Raw genomic sequence first — 10,628 nt, forward strand, 5'->3', positions numbered from 1 at the left:
TGAGCCTGTTCTCTATGCAACCGTTTAAGTCTTTCAGTACTGAGAAGGTCCTGGTCTGCATCAGTAGAGGACCTTACCTCTTCTGGAAGCTCCCTGTACCACAGAAATCACAGGTAAATAAGCCCTCTAGGCTTATGTGTATGTATGGGTAAATATGAATATGTACCTTTGCATCTGTCTCATAAATGATCACTGCAGTAGGGGGTGATAACAACGTCCTATTCCACCTCCCAATGAGGAAACATGAGATGTTGAGCTGCTTGTCCAAAGTCATTCAGTGGGTCACTCTAAAATTTAAAACCCAAGCCCAGCTTCTCTGACTCAGTCTTTGTTCTTTCTATAATACCACATTGCCTCCTTCATATTTCCATTTAAGAGCTACAACAAACTAATAAATTTGCTTCCTCACCTCAGTCCTATTGAGTATATCTAAGTATCTCTCTGACCCTTCCCCATGGCTCAGCTGTCTCTGATAGGTTACACCAATCTAAAGGTTGTAGATAATGCATCCCTAGATGCCAGGGATCACCTCAGGTCCTAAATTAATAGATCTAAGACATATTGCCACTATATCACCAGAATAGATGCTGCTGCCACACCACTGCTCCATCACCTTTTCCCAAAGTTTGCTTGAACTTCCAGTAAGACAGGAGAGAGGCTTTCTTCTCTGTGTGTCATTCATGGGGTTATCTGTGCATTTCTCCTGTCACCCTTTACCAGTATGATCAGAAAGCTTTAGATAAATTAAAGATGTTGCTCATACTATGGGTAATGATCCATTTTTGCAAAAGCCATCCTAGATAGTGGGATCCAACAGGGAGGTGTAGTTGGTGGTTAGGACTTGCTTATAGTGCAAACACTGCCCCCAGTCTTTTCTTCTTATAGGTGCATGTGGTTAGAATCTTATAGTTTCCAATCAAACCATAACACATCTCCATCCTTGTTTCATCAGGTCTCTAAATGTTTGAAAGCAGATCAAACCTCCCTTCCTTTTGTCCAGTAAGACCACCGATACTTATGTACATGAGTACTTATACTTAACTCTGAGCTCAGTGCAAGCTCTGAGCACTGATGGCTTTCTTTGGTAGGAAGCTTTATTGATGGGTCATTCATTCCCTTTGTCTTGGATTTAAATGGGGATTACCAATGAAACCTTATCTCTCTTGCTTACTCACCCATTTAAAAAAAAGCTGAGAACTTCTAAAGTTAGCACATGTCTAGGTGTTTAGTTGCTCACTCTGTTAACATAGCTAGTCAAGGAACAGCATCGAAAAGATAAACATTTAATAGGGACGGTAATGGATGGGAAAGTGCCAAAACTATATCAGCACATATTTACTGAACAAATACAATTTCATCCCTCCCTTTACCCCAAGAGGTGTTTTAAAAATGAATGAGCTCTATTTCTCTTCCATTTTCTCAAGTCTCTTCCATAATCTACTACTTAGGTGTGGGTACATTGCCTCATAGGAAATGAAATCTTTGTTTTCCTCCAACTGCTTTTTTTGTGCTGTGGACGTTAGCTTAACGGGAAGTGAAGGCTTCCCTCACCTGAGGTGGTCATGGTCACGTGACCATGTTTTCAACTTAATTCTTTGAAAGTAGCAAACTTGGGAAATAATTCCCATTTCTGTACTAATTTGTTATAAAATGCATTTTCCCATAGTAATCCTATGTATTGGACCTCAATATGGCATCGCTGATAGAGTGCCAGCCCTGGAGTCAGGAAGAACCATCTTCCTGAGTTCAAATTCAGCCTCAGACACTTGGTAGCTGTGGCCCCTGGGCAAGTCATTTAACCCTGTTTGCTTCAGTTTCCTCATCTGTAAAATGAGTAGGAGGGGAAAAAATTGCAAACCATCCCCTCTATCTTTGCCAAGAAAACCTCAAATGAGATCCCAAAGTCATATATGACTGAAAACAACTGAACGACAACAACACATCCTATGTACTAAGCATGGCTTCCCCCCATTTTCAAACAGGCAAATTAGAAAAGTAGCATAGTACAGTGGAAATCAGGTTAGATTTGGAGTCAGAAAGCTAGTGTTTAAATCCCAGCTCTGTGGTTTACTACATGTGTGACTTTTAGGCAACCTCTCTAGGTTTTAACCTCTGTAGGTCTCAATTTCCTCATCTTTGAAATGAAAGGTCTCAATTAAATATTCTTCAAAGTCCCTTACAGCTCTAAATATATATTTAGATATAACATATCTAATGTATATCTATAGCTATACATCTATATATAACATATCTAATATCTATACATCTATATATAATATATCTAGATATAGATATGATATAGCTAATATTTTTAGATATATTAAAAATAAATAAACCCTATGAGTTTCAGATACATTCTGTCTTCACCAAAGTCAACAGTCTAAGAAATAGTGGAGCCTAGACTCAAGGCCAAGTTCTAGGAATATTGAATTTAGAGTTAGGAGGTGACTGAAAGATCATGTAATTCAAAGCTCACATTTTAGAGTGGAGGAAATTGATGCCCAGAGAGAAAAACTATCTTGCCCAAGGTGATGTTGGTAATCAACATCAGAGTCAGGAATTAAGTCTAATCATCTACCTCTCAGGCCAGGACCCTTTCTAATGTAGTATTCTGTTTCTATAAGGCAAGACACTTTATTATGTTATGCACTTTCTTAAGCAAGAGACTAAGGGGAGCAAAACCAATTCTTTTGGAGATCACTATGACTGGAATGATCTAATGAAGATGTAGATATAGATATAGATATAGGTATAGGTATAGATATAGATATAGATATAGATACAGATATAGATAGATATAGATGCATGTGTGTGTGTTTGAAGTTGGAAAGTCTGGGAATGTGGAGATTCCATAGGGAACAGGTAAAAATAGGTAAGCAGAAGAGCAACCCTGTCAGCAGAGGCAATCCAAGGTAAGACATATCCAGGAATAAACTTGTATTTGCTATATACATGACCTACACTGTCTCACACTCATCTTTCTGTTGCCCCAAGATGCCATCAGCCTCATGGCTTGGCTACTTGACTATAATTAAATCCAACGACATGATTTATTTTTATTCTAGGATCCTTGGATCTACAGACTTAAAAGTGGACTACATTAGAGATCAGGGGAGGGCATCTATAGTGGAAATATCCCTTTGAGGAGACACATGGAAGAAAGACAGATGGGAGAACTAGAGACAGTTTTCCATAGAGTCAATGAAAATAAATAGCCCCTCAATAATTCTCCTCACCAGAGAAAGTCATAACTGTGATTTTGAAAAAGTGTCCATCGCCAGGATACCTACTACTCTTCAGCAAATGGCAGTGGGAAAACATAGATAACTGTTTGAGGCCGGAATGTGTACATGACCTAAGGTAAGGCTATGGAGAAATTTGGAGATTGATAGTGATTACTTCTGAAATATCACAGCCAAAGACAATACCAAAAGAACAAAAAAAATCTGAAAGTGATAAAGAGAGAACTCTTTTGAACATTTAGAGGCTAAAGTTGATTGGATCATGTAAACTCTGACCACGTTAAAAATGATACTTTTTGTCAATAACATCTTACAAAAATTGTCTATTAAGACATGGAAGAGTTGTAATCTGTGCTCCTGGAGAGAATGTACACTCTCTGGTCTTCTTGACTACAAATCCAGTCCCCTAACCACTATTCCATGTTTCCTCTCTTTAAAAAAAAAAAACCTGTCCTCCGTTGAGTTAGGCTTTCAGAGCTCAGGATACCTCCCCCGCCAGAAGGAAACATTGGAAGAAGACTAGTAGAAAAAGGGAAGACTAACACACATACAGAAAACCAACCAGAGGACAATTCAATAAATAAGTAAATACAAAATTGTGTAGCATAAACTTTAAGTTACACTTGCTTAGAAGACAACGATATGTTTCTGGTAGGGGACTAGCCTATCTGAACTCTAAATTCTTTCCCACATCAAGGGGCTATGAGAATCATCAGGACTGAAATTGTAAGACAAAGGTTCACTGCAGAAGTATGACCTGAGCTTAACCTTGAAAGATTGATATAATTTATCAGACAGCAAGTAAAGAGGAGAGAGAAGGTGACTACAAATAGAAGAATGAACATGAGTGAAAGCATAAGAGTATAGGGAGCTAGTGTGCAGGTATGTTGGTTGGGGGCAGTGTTGGGAAGGGAAAGTCAATGAAAAGACCAATTTGGTGAAGTATGGTGTGAATTTTAATAATAGCTAATATTTTTATGACACTTACTATGTGCAGATATTGTGCTTAATGCTTCACAATGATCATCTCATTTGATCCTCAGAACAACCCTGGGAGGTTACTGCTATTATTATCTCCATTTTCCAGATAAGAAAACTGAGACTGACAGAAGTTAAGTGACTTGCCCAGGGTCACACAGCTAGGAAGTGTCTGAGGTCAGGTTTGAATTCAGGTCTTCCTGACTCCAAACAAAGCACTCTAACCACTTACCTGCCCCATCGGGCAGCAATAGGACATATACATGGATAGACTGGGAAGGACCAGGTAATTAAGAGTCTTTAAAACCAGGAAGTATAATGCAGACTTGATGCTATAGGAAATTGGGAGCCATGACAGATTTTGGAGTCGAAGAATGATGTGGGTTGGCTGATTAGAAACATAGAATATCCTTAAAGAGAGTTTTGAATAATAGAATACAATGGAATGATAGAATCTTTGAGTTGGAAGGGATTTAAATCAAAAGCTATATAGTACAAACCTGAATGGGAATGCCAGCTACAATGTCCCCAACAAGTATCCTATTACCCTTGATATGAGAATCTTGAAATACGGGAAACTCACTACCTTCTGAGCAAGGCCATTACGTTTTTGGATAGCCTTAATTGTTAGGGCATACATACATCCACACACATGTACATATATGTGTGTGTATGTGTATATATACATATGTATGGTGTGTATGCATGGTTAGTTAATGTGTGTCACTTTTTCTGCTCTTCCATCCATGAACCTTGTGTTTCCTAGGCTAAAGGCCTGATAGTCCTTCAGAGCATTCTTGTGTGACATGGTTTACAATCCCTTTGCCATATTGAATGTCTCCCTCTCTGCTCATGTGCCAGATTTTAAACATCCTTTATTCAATATGGCACTCAGAACTGGACAGAATACTCCAGATGATGTCTGAGAAAGGCAGAGACCTATGCGACTCTCACTGCTCCTGCTCTATTCATTAAACCATATGTCTTTCTGACCTTCTTTCTCAGCCTCCCACTGAGACAAACCTCACAGGTGTTCCTGTCCAGCCAATGGACACAAACAACTTCTGGAGCTTTTATATTGCTGGTTTCTCCAGAAGCAGAGGCTGCCTGGTTGCTTTGCTTCTTGCCATTCCCAGGACCACAGTATCCAGACCAAAGTGGGACCCAAATTGCAAAGGAAGCCAGAGCATAAATTGTTAGAGATGCAAGGAATCTTAGGATATGCTTGTTTCCATTCTTAACAGTGATGTGGATAAAAACATGTATGGCATTTTTACCAATGGATGACACCAAACTAAGAGGGACAGCTAACACATTAGATGACTATCTCAGGACCAAGAAATTAGCTTGATGGGCTAGAAGTATGAGTCAAGTTAAATAACATGGTATTTAATGGTGATAAATGGTATAGTGAATAGAGAACTGTCCCCAAAGCCTTGGTTCAAGTCATACCTCTGACTCATACTGACTTTGTCATCCTGAGAAAGTCATTTAAATCCTCAGTTCCCCCAATTGATCTCTAAGACTATTAAATTTCAGGGAAGGTGTAGACTTGCTTTGATTGAGGGAATTTACTCATCTAAGAGTTTTTTACATCAATGAAATTACAGACTCAATCCGTATCCTTCTCCTTAATGTAAATTTCCACATTCCTCCCCCTCAGAGAAAAGTCAACTTTAAAATTAGAATTACAAGAGTGTTAAGGTATGTCTAGGTGACATTTTCTGTTAAATAAAAGTGGGAGTGGGTTTGATAGATTGCAAACTCAGTACGAGTAAACATTGTGATATAGAAGACAAAAAAGCTCATTTTATCTTGAGCTGAACTCAAAGAGCCGTGTTTTACAAAACACAGGAGGAAGTAATTCCACAGTACTCTGAGCTGATCTGACCACATATGGAGTATTGTGTTTAGTTCTGGGTATAAGGTTTTAGGATTGAATGAAGCTTGTCAGTATGATTGGAACAACTCCAAAGGAGGGCACTAAGGGTGTGGAGCTTACTGTAGATGAACAAGAACAGTGAGGTAACAGGAGATTGTGTCTTATGGAGGTTGATTGAAGAAATAGGTGATATTTACCATGGAGGAATAAAAAAGAGTAGAGGATGGTGATGAAGGGTAGGGGATGGTAGATGCCTTCAAGCAGTTGAAAACCTATGATAGGAGGGAGGTATCAGACTTGATCCACTTGGCCATAGGGGACAGAGAACAGAACTAGGAATGGGTAGAAGTTAAAGAGATACAGAAGAGAGAAAAAATAAAATCCAACCAACCAACCAAAAAACAAAAACCTCAATACTGAGTGCCATAGGAAAAAGTGGCTTCCCTCTCAGGGATATTCAAATAAAGACTGGAAGAATATTTGTCAGGGCTTTTCCTTTCAGCTAGTTACAAGTTGGATGAGAAGGCGTCTGGAGTTCCTTCCAATTTTGAGATTCAGCGAGCATAGAATGTGAGAGCGAGATAGTACCTCTGAGGCCAATGTCATATCACACCATGCTTTCAGGTCACATTATGAAAGATGCCTTAGAGGAGAGAGGGAGGGAAATCTGATTTTTTATATGTGTTTGAGAAATAGGCTTCTCTACAGAATTTAATAGGAGGACATAGGATGAGCAGCTGCCTGGGTAGCATTGTGGCCAAATCTCTGCCTAATCCATTTCACAGTTCTATAAAACTGTGCAGAAGAGACTCATGCATGAGCTCAACAAAAATCAACCTCTTCACACCAAAATTGGCCTTCCTTTTGGAAGCCCTAGGTCAAGGGTTTTCAACTTTTTGTATATCATGGATGCTTTGGCAGATCCTTTGTCAGAATCAAGGTTTTAAGTACATATAATAAAACATATAGCATGTAACGTTAATATTTAAAGGTAAGTTTAGAACTCTCAGGTTAGCAACCCTTTGATTCCCTAAATAATCTAATAGGACAGCTTTCCAATTACTACCACCACCGCCCTTCCCATTCTAGCTGCTTTAATCATGAAAATTACTAAAGTACAGGAAGTCTCTTTACAAGTTATTGGGGAAAAGTTCCAACTGGGCCTAGAAAATGGGATTCTGACAACCTTTAGCTTGGCAGAGAAACCATATTATATAGTGTAAAAAGCATTATCTTAGTGGTTGGGTGAATCAAGAAACTTGGAGTCTATTCCTGGCTCTCATACTAACTCCCAGCATGACTTTGGATACATCATTTTCCCTCTCCGGCCCTCTTGGTAGTATGAGCATGTTAGGAAAATGATTCATGCTTCATTAGAACTTTAATATTTAAAAAGCACTTTCCTTAGAGTGAGCTTGTGATGTAGATATAAATATTATGATCTTCATCTTCAAAATGAAAAGCCTGAGCTTCAATGAAATCAAAAGGACTCACCCAGTCACACCATTTTAAAGTAGGAGAGCCAAAATTAGAATCCAGGTTTGTTCCTTGGCTCCAAACCCAACAAACTCAATTTTTCCTCTGTTTGTTTTCCCCACCACATTTTGCTACCTTGTAATATTCCCCTTGGTCCTGCCAGCAGAGGGTCAGGGCCAGGCCATACAAAGTGGTTGGACCATGGAGGTCCTCATTGAATGGATAGCGATATTGGCAGGGTAACCTGATCTGGATGAGGCCAAGATTATTCATAGTTCTGGTGGTGAGGGGCCAGAAGCAAGTACAGGTTATATGAGGGAATAGAGTCAGTTTTTATCATAAAATCATAGAACTGGAGCTGGAGAGGAACTTCCAAATTCTTGAATCCAACCATTTCATTTTTATAGATTAGGCAACAAAGCCCAAAGATGTTAAATGACATATTTAACTTGATGAAGGTCCTGATTAGCATAAATTTGTACCCCTGAAGGGGTTTCATTATTCAAAATTGTACTGCATGTTTCCATTGGTCTGGAACCAATCACCATATTTTCATAATTTTAACATTATATAGTATAAGTTAGAATCCATGTAACCCCTTCAGGGGATTCATTATTCACACTAATTAGGGCATCACTGAATCAAGATTCAAACACAGGACTGATGACACAAAATTCAGTACTCCAGGTTCAGTACTCAGGTAGCAGACAGGTGGTGCCCAGAGGCAGAAAGTTATGCCCAAACTGGATCAATGTGGTTCAGCCACGCAGGAGCTTACCAGCCTTTTTTGGCATCCAAAGAGCCAAACTGGAAAGGATGGACCAAATTGCAGAGTGTTTTGAGTAAACACACACACACACACACACACACACACACACACACACACACACACACACATATATAACTGGCTTGATTCACTTCGTATGGTGAATAAACCTATTTGCTTTTGATCTCTAGTGTTCTTGACTAATCCCATCTCCACCTTGATCTTCTACATGAAGTCGAGCTGTGGACAGCTTTTTGCTCTTTGTTAGTATTTTCCACATGAAAAATACCTGCATTCACATGGGGCAGTCAAGCAGCATCATATTAAAAGCCTACTATGTGTGAAGCCCTGTGCTAAGCCCTAGGGATACAAAGAGAAGCAAATAAATAAATTCTGTTAACGAGGAGCTCTCAGTCTGATGAGTGGACAAGGGAGGCAGTGTTGGAACCAGTGTTCAAAGTCAAGTCAACAAGCTTTATTAAGCACCTACTATGTGTCAGTCAATATGCTTGGAATAAAAAGAAAGGGAAAACAAACAAACAAAGGAAAAACAGTCTCTGCCTTCAGTTTGGCAGTATGTTGTATTCTTCCAGTAAAATGAAAACTCCTTGAGGCCCAGATCAGTTTTCCTTTTGCCTATGTACCATATCATTAACAACGATAATAATAGCTAACATTTTTATATATTACCTACTATGTGCCAGGCACACTAACTAAACACTTCACAAATATATTTAATTTGATCCTCACAACAACTCTGGGAGTTAGGTGCTATTATTATCCCCATTTTATGGTTCAGAAAACTGAGGAAGATAGAGGAAAAGTGACTTGCCCAAGGTCACATAGCTAGTGAGCATCTGAGGCTGGAATTGAATGCAGGTCTTTTTAAGGTCAGTACTCTTGTCTGCTGAGCCACCAAGTTGTTCTCAGTAGGGGCTTAAGAAATGTTTGCTAAATTGAATAGAATGTGTCTGTGTTTTTCATTTCACAAGTGTGTAATACTGCTAATGCACTTAGTCAACATTAATCAGGAAGACAAAAGTATATTTGAAAGGACTGGCTTTGGAATCAGAAGACTTGGGTTCTAATCTTGGGTCTTCCTCTTACTATCTATGAGACTTTAGACAGATCACTTATCTACTCTGTGAATCAGTTTCCTGTTAGGTAAAATAGGAGAGTTGTAATATATCTTTCTATGTGCATTCCTATGACCCTTATCACTTTAATATAATTGAGGAGATTCTCAGTTCTGGCAGTTTTAACACCCAAAATAGGCCATGAAGCTGTCTCACCTCAAACAATGGCATCTTCTAGGGTCAAAGGTTCTTGAGCCAACATCCCAGAACATACTATTTGGTTCCTTTTTTGCTGATGAAACCCAATGTGGACATTATCAGCTGACTGGTCTAGGAAAAATTTCTTGGGAACATGAAATGTTGATGAACTGGGCATTGTCAGCACACATAGCATGTCAGCACACGTAGCATGTTCATTAAGTGTCAGAAATAGGGCAAACCTAGATACAGAAGTCAGAGTAAGCATTTCATTTCCCTTCTCTCAGAGACTTTTTTTCAGTTCTCCCTGGAAACTTGTAGTTTGGAGATACTTTTATTTGAGCGTCTTGGGCTCTGGGACTTTTAGAAACATGGGGCTTCAGGGATTGCATGGTCCTTCCCTTTAGGATTACTTACTGATTTCCAGCACACATCAAGTGTTTTTGGATTGGCTGGCACCTCATGGCTGAGAAGTATGAGGAGTAACAAGCTGGCCATCTTTCTGTCAGCCTGAGTAAAGAGTGGAAAAAACAGAGCCAGCAATATGAATATATGACTGACTCTTTTTGGTAAGATAAAGCAACAAGGAAAAACAAATGCTGTCCCTCTCTCTCTCTCTCTCTCTCTCTCTCCTCTCTCTCTCTCTCTCTCCTCCTCTCCCTCTCTCCTCTCTCGTCTCTCTGTCTCTGTCTCCTCTCCTGTCTCTCTGTCGCTCTCGCTCTCTCCTTCCCTCCTCTCGCTCTCTGTCTCTCTCTTCTCTCTCTCTCTGTCTCTCTCTCTGTTGTCTCTCTTCTCTCTCTCTCTGTCTCTCTCTCTCTCTGTCTCTCTCTGTCTCTCTCTCTGTCTCTCTGTTTCTCTCTTTCTGTCTCTCTGTCTCTCTCTCTGTCTCTCTCTCTCTCTCTGTCTCTCTCTGTGACTGTTTCTGTCACTCTCTCTGTCTGTCTCTGTCTCTCGTCTCTCTCTCTCTCTGCTCTCTCTATCTCTCTCTGTCTCTTCTCTCTGTCTCTCTG

This window comes from Trichosurus vulpecula, chromosome 3, assembly GCF_011100635.1.
Source record: "Trichosurus vulpecula isolate mTriVul1 chromosome 3, mTriVul1.pri, whole genome shotgun sequence".
Lineage (NCBI taxonomy): Eukaryota > Metazoa > Chordata > Mammalia > Diprotodontia > Phalangeridae > Trichosurus > Trichosurus vulpecula.